Source organism: Fukomys damarensis, unplaced genomic scaffold (genome assembly GCF_012274545.1).
Source record: "Fukomys damarensis isolate Sample0158 unplaced genomic scaffold, DMR_v1.0_HiC HiC_scaffold_15, whole genome shotgun sequence".
In the NCBI taxonomy this organism is placed as follows: domain Eukaryota; kingdom Metazoa; phylum Chordata; class Mammalia; order Rodentia; family Bathyergidae; genus Fukomys; species Fukomys damarensis.
This window is the reverse complement of record NW_022900927.1, coordinates 20,340,444-20,347,207: the sequence shown is the minus strand read 5'-3', so window position 1 is coordinate 20,347,207 and position 6,764 is coordinate 20,340,444. Positions and strand designations below refer to the sequence as shown.

Sequence of the window (6,764 nt, the reverse complement as noted above, 5' to 3'; positions counted from 1 at the left end):
AGCGAGAGCGAGAGCGAGAGCGAGCAAGCGAGTGCCTAGGGCAGAGGGGCAGGCTGCCAGGCCCCGGGACGGCCAGGGACCGAGCCTGTGCTAAAGAGCGAGTGGCGAACACGACCTGGCCGGCCGGGGAACTGGAAAGAGAGGACCCTGGGTCCCTGGCGTTGTTTCTTTCTCCAGCTCCTGGGCTCCTGGGTGTGCCTCAGCCTACCGCATTCCCTCAATTCCTTCGGCGGAGCTCAGGACCCCCACTTAGCGAAAAGGAAGAGTGAAGGTCGCCCCTTTGCCCCTCCCAGCCCCCGTCGCCCCAGCTCCCCCTTTCCCTCCCCAGAGCCAAGGGACAGACAGAGAATTGCAACTAGAAATTCGATCGATTGGTGCCAAAGACCACGTGCTCAGGGGCTGGCCAATGACCAGGCCGCCCGGGATGAGCTAATAATGGAAGCAATTTGTAACTTTCAGTGGCTCTCTAGGCCTGAGTACCGCGGGGGAGAGGCGGGAGGAGGTGGGCACCCCCAGTCCTACCCTCATTTGTCAAGGGGCGCTCGGATCCCCTGGTGCTCCTTTCCCCTAACGTGCAGTCACCAGCAGCGTCCTTCGCCCACTCTGGTCGCCACCGCCCCAGAGCAAGGTAAGCTGCTCCCTACTCCTCAAGCCCCACCCGCTTATTTCTGGCACCTGCAAAGGATGCCCCCTTTCTCGTCCCATGGACAATTGAAATGCAGATTTTTCTCTTAGTTGGAATAGAAATAACCCACTTGAATTCTTTTGCATAATCCAACTTGAGTTGGTAGAAATGAAATTCAGATTAATATACATTTTTGTGCCAGGGTGAGTGGTGCTTTTTCATAATTTTATAATCCCTTCTCTTGGGGGAAACACTTTCTACTTGTGGAAAGTTTACTCTTCGTGAGGGATGAATTAGACCTTATGGTTTTGCAAGTTTTAACGCTTCTAATGATGTCAAATTCACCTCCTTTCTCTGTCCCATTTCCAGTGTCAGTATTTACAAACAATCACTTCCCAAATTCTGAGTTTATTCATTTTTTCCTCTTTCCTAACTAGTTTTTCAGTGGTTACAGAATTTTTGCAGATTTTTTCCCCTGTGTGTGGACTGGTGTTTAGTTTTGTGTTGGTTTCTCTTTTTGTTTTGTGAATGAATTTATTGTTTGGGAAACTCGGTAGGGGTGTGAACAAGCTGTCTTTTGATTAGTTCCAGCCTCCTTCCCCCATGAAGAAAATTTTGCTTGAAATGTTATACACTTCCTTGTTTTTAATTGTCTCAATTTTGGCGTATTTTACCTCCTTTTAAAAACTGGACTTCTATTTAATCTTTTGTATGTTAAACTGTTTCTCAAGTTATCTTACAAACACCACTGTTTTGTACATCTCCTTCCTTTTCTCCAGCCCTTTTCCCCCTCCAGCCTACTCTATTTCAGAACCCCCACCCCGACCTTCCCTAATTCTCAGCCTCTCTCCTTTCAACCAGGGGGAGGGGGAAAACTGGGAACAAGCACATGTCCTTGATGGGGGGCAGAGGCTGCACTCCTAAGTTCTGTATTCTTCCAGTCCTACCTTTCCAGGGACAAAACAGTGAGAACAGCATTGCTCTCAACTTTTTAGTTCAGCACTAAGTTCTTTGGACTTTCCACTGGGTCTTATTCTGGGTAACTGTCTGGTATACAAAGTTGAATTTTTAATTCTTGCCTTTTCCCTAAATTCTAAGAAAAATGAGCGCAGATTTTATTTCTCCCTTCAATATAAGTTGCTGCTGGTGGATGTGTGTGGGATCAGCCCATTGGGTCTTTTACTTCCTGGGGGAGAATTCCCAGAAGGGACAAATAATGTTGCTTCCTGGGAGTGACAGGGCTCTAGGACCCCTTTTTGGTTCTGACTCTGGCTTTGAACAAAGAGTAGAGAGCTGGGCAGGGGACTCTTATTTCTCGCCAGTGAGGATTGACTTGGTGAAGTTTGGGGGTAAATCCTCTGTCTGAGGGAATTCCCTTAGCATTACTACGAAGGTAAACTATTAAAATTGTGTGATATATTTTCAACCTATTAAGATCCTTTGCAACTATAAACTAAAATTACAAGAGTGATTCATGTCTCCTGGAAGTAGATCTGCCTCTGGTGACTTTGTTTTTCTCAGGGAAACAGAACCCAAGTGGGCAGAAGTAAAACTGCGGCTCCTCCCCTTCCTCCCCTCCTCCCTACCCCCCCTCCACCGTCATATTGACATTCTGGGCACATTTGGCCCAGCCCCTGTCTCTGCTTCTCCCAAGTATGAATCTAAATTACTATTAATAAGGGGCCGCTCCAAGTTAATTGGCATTAAAAGAATTCATTTCAATTTGTTAATATTAAATGAACACTGCACTTTAGCTCCTTTCTTCGCCCTGGATTCCCAGATGAGTGATGGGAAGAGGGGCGGGGGAGCAGAGGAGGATTGTATCCCAGGCTTTCCAGCTTCACCACCTCAGGGCCTCCCTCCACCCTGGAGGGCCAGAGATCAAGCACAGTGGGGGCCTGATTGGGAAAAGTCTGAAGGCCTTAGTCTGTTGAAAATCATTTGAATTTCAGGAGGGTCAGGAAAGTGTGGAGGTGGAGGGAGGGAGGGGACTAGGGAAAAGGACACAGGTGAACAGTAGTTTTGGGGAACAAGGATTGTGGGCCCTGGGGTAAAACAGATTTGTGAAGAGAGGTGCTGGTAGTTCAAGGCCCACCTGGAGAAGGAAGAGCTTGGGGCCAACAGCTAGGGGTTCTGAAACTAAGTAGCCTCTGACATTAAACAAATTGCTCAGCTTTTCTGTCTGCCTTAGTTTCTTGGCCTATAAAATAAAGGATAGTAGTAATAGATTCCACCTGAGGGGCTCCTTCGGGATTAGATGAGGTACATGTAATGTGTTTCCCACAGTGCTGGGTATGTGAATACTGCTAGTAAATGTGACTTCATTCACATGGGCTCTGTGACTGTGATCTGCTCACCTGTCACCCTTCCTGGTTGGGTCTAGTTCTGAACTAGGGCTGCATTCAGTGTCTCTGACCCCTGGGGCTGGGGTGTCCCAGCTCTTTTCCAGGCCTGGGCTCTGGTTCTTTCTTTGTCGGTAGCACTCTCTGAATAGCCATAGATCTTCAGGGGGAAGTAAGTCCCTTCTCCTTCCCTTGGGGGGTGGAGGCTGGTGATAAGGGGCTTATTTTCTTGGTCTAATATCTCCCTTTGGGGCATAGTGTGGGCTGAGGAAGGCTGGCAGGTACTGAAACACCATGTGATGTACTAAATACTGTGTGCTTGTGTTCCAGCCCTACCCACCCAAGGATGGGAGGAACAGATCCACAGAGGAGTTACCTGACCATGTCATAAAACTAGAAGGTAGCAACACTGGAGTAAGAGCTCTCATCTTTTAAAAAATTATTATTACACAGGAAAAAGAATATACAAAATTTATTACATGCTGTGGCATAGGACTGTTTGACTTGTGATAGCAAATCTTCATCTTTTCCATGCTGCACACTTTTTAAAGGAGGAATTGAGACTTTCTGAAGGGAGAAATGGGTGGGGCACATATGAACTTGGGGCAAGGACCAGGCTGGGATCCTGGAGCAGCTTGCAAGCTGGAGAAGGGGAAGAAACATTGGGAATTTTTCAGCCATGGAAGACTTCCTGGAGAAAGAGATTATGGTCAGGTTCAGATAGAAAAGGAATGAAGATAGCAAGTAAAGAAGCAAGAGGGAACTAGGTGAACTAGCCTATGGCTAAAATCCCAGCTACTCAGGAGGCTAAGGCGGGAAGATTACATGTTCAAAGCCAACCTGGGCAATTTAGTGAGATCTTATTTCAAAAGCAAAAGCAAAAAAAAGGCTGGATATGTAGTTCAGTGGTAGAGCACTTGACTAGCATGCACAAGGCCCTGGGTTTAATCTTTGGTACTGTAAAGTATTATAGGAATAGGAGGGAGTCATGCATTGCTAAGAAAGGGGAGGGAGAAAGGACCCATACAAAGTAGGTGACAGCAGAGGATATGAATCAGATTTGCCTCTCTAGTACCAAGTAAAATTAGCATTTACTGAGGGTATACTATGTGCCAGCTACATACATTATCTCATTTAATGCTTACAACAATTCTGACAAATAGTTTTCTAAATCCTATTTCCAAAGGCTCAGTTGAAGTTCACAATCTTTAATGCCCACTTTGAAGTTCAGAATATTTAATGTCTATGTAGGTTTTTTGGGGTTTTTTTTGTTTGTTTTTTGGTCAAGGTCTTGCTCTGTAGTTCAGGCTGGTCTTGAACTCACTATGTAGCCGAGGCTGGCCTCGAGCTCATGGCAATCTTCCTGCCTCAACCTCCCAAATGCTGGAATTACAGGTGTGTGCTGTCATGCCCGGCATGGTCACATAGTTGGTAGATGGGTTTTCCTGGTACCAGAACTCATGCCTAGGCTGCCTGTTGAGTGTGGCCTCTGTGCCTAGGTCTCTCCTTCCATTTCTGGTTCAGGTCATTCCTGTACTTCCACATTTGTATTCACACAGTGGTGGGGAAAAGCGGGTTAGGAAGTAAGGTGAGACCAAGAGACGGAATGGCAGGCAAGAAGTGAGGGCATAAACTTTCCTCACAGCCATGTAAAAAGGATAGGAGGAAATTCTTTTTGGAGGGAGGCTTCCAAATCATTTTTTTCAGGACTGCTAATCTTGGGGTGAATGGAAGAGACCAGACTGGGGTCACACTAAGCAGTGGCCTTTAGTTCTCTTTCTCTGGAAAGAAGATGGCTCAGGTGTGGGTTTGAGCCCTAGATTAAGATGGCCAGTTGTCCACTAAAATCCTTCCTCTCTTTGTTGTAGGAGGGCAGAGAGTGACCCAGCTGGACACCTACTTCCCAGTCATCCCTTGCTACCAGGTGTGGGTAGCAGGGAATGAGAGCCTGAGGACATTGGTAAATTCTTTGTATTGTCCTTTTCATGTGCTGCCCAGATGGGCCTGGGCTGTTTGGCCAAGTGTTTAAGGAGAAATCAAAGCAACAGCATGAAAGGAACCTAAGTTCACAGTTGATGACGTAAAGCAGAGTTGATTATATCCAAGGTTGCTTCCTTCTAGAATGTCCTGTGAGAAATAAACTACTTTCTATATGCTAGTGTGTTTGGGGGCCTTTTTGTTATGACAATGTCGCCATTACCTTTCCTAATACATCTTACATCAAATCTGTTAATTCACATTCACCAAAAGGATTCCATCAGATCAGGAAATAACTATACTAATAAAATTTACTGAGCTAGATACTATGCCAAGGTCTCTAACTACACTATTTAATATTACCCCATGACACTCCTCTAAGATATGTTACTATTATTCCAATTTACAAATGAGGAAACTTAGGCCTAAAGTAGCTAAGTAAGGTGCCAATGGACACATAATGGCAGAGTGGGGTGATATCATTGCCATGGGCCAAACCTTCTCCCGCGAACACAGCCGGAGGGGACTTTGGAGATCTTCCCATGCTAGGCCAGTTCTTGTAACCACAGGGGCCTGGGCAACTCCCATTTCCACCCCATTTCCAGCCACCATGGTCTGTGCTGGGTTACTACATAAAATTTTATTTAAAGAAAGGTCCGGGCCTTTCTTTAGCTAAAACTGGTATTGAAAAATCCTGTAAAATGCAATCTCTCTGTCTCTCTTTTTATTTTTCTTTCACAGGTGAAGTCCAGAGCTGGGATATGACTTGGTTAAGGTCACACACTTAGTTGTCCTGACAGGTTTTCTGAATCTAAGATGAGTTCTTTACCCATCACATCAACAAACAAGGAGGTACCAAAAGAACCACGTCTGTTCAGAAGAGTCCATCTCCTCCAGGAGATCTTGGGCCAATGAAACCACGTTTGCACTCCCCTCCTGTTGGATACCTGCCTGGGGAACCTGTTCCCCTGAGCCTGGAGAAGGGGTGGCGGCACCTCTTCTTGACGGGGGAAAGGAGAGCTGGGGCCAGAGCCCAAGCAGGCAAAGAGATCTCTTGGATTCCCTCTAGTCTTTCCACGTTTATACTTGCAATCTGAGGCTCTCCTCCCGCTAGGCCCTTCCTAGTAGCCCACCAGGGAGGAGCAGGGGAAAAAGTGTCATAAATTTCCCCTATTTATACAAGAAGACAGCATGTTTCTTGTGCCAGAAAACACACAGAAAGGGAGCTGTCAGAGGAGACGGGACCCAGCCCCATACCTTCTGGGGTCAATTTATCTTCCTGCGTCATGGCTTGGGGGCTACCATAACATTGCCCGTATGGGATGCAGACTCTGAGTTGGGGGGCAGCCAGGACGGACAGTGCCTGGGCTTTGTTTCTAGTCATGGACTTCCTGCTTCTTCTCAACTGCCCTTTCTCCTTTTTAAAGCAACTTTCTTGGGATATAATTCACATATCATACAATTCCATTTGAAATGTACAACTCAATAGTTTTAGTGTGCTGACAAATATGTGTAATCCTCACGATAGTCAATTTTAGAATTTTTTTTATTATCTCAGAAACCTCATACCTTTAACTCTCTTCTCCTTATTCCTTTCTATTCCATCCAGCCTGGTATTTTCTCTATTGTTTTCCTACTGTGGCCTTTCAGGAGAATGAATCATACAATGAGGGGCTTTCTGGGATAGCTTCTGTTGCTTCGTATCACCCATTTCAAGGCTTATCCATGTGGAAACACGTATGAGTACCTCATTCCTCCTCTTGGCTGAATCACATCCATGGTATGGATGTACCACATTTTGTTTATCTGTTCATCAGCTG

The 6,764-nt window shown here is 45.9% G+C and overlaps 1 long non-coding RNA gene across 1 annotated transcript; it reads left to right on the top strand.

Annotated features, from left to right (window-relative positions):
* The first annotated feature begins 6 nt into the window (after positions 1–6).
* On the top strand, positions 7–5,107 carry LOC104851940. The gene is made up of 3 exons (XR_777346.3): positions 7–628; positions 3,298–3,367; positions 4,836–5,107. It is a non-coding gene; the product is annotated as an uncharacterized LOC104851940 (long non-coding RNA).
* Positions 5,108–6,764: the final 1,657 nt, after the last annotated feature.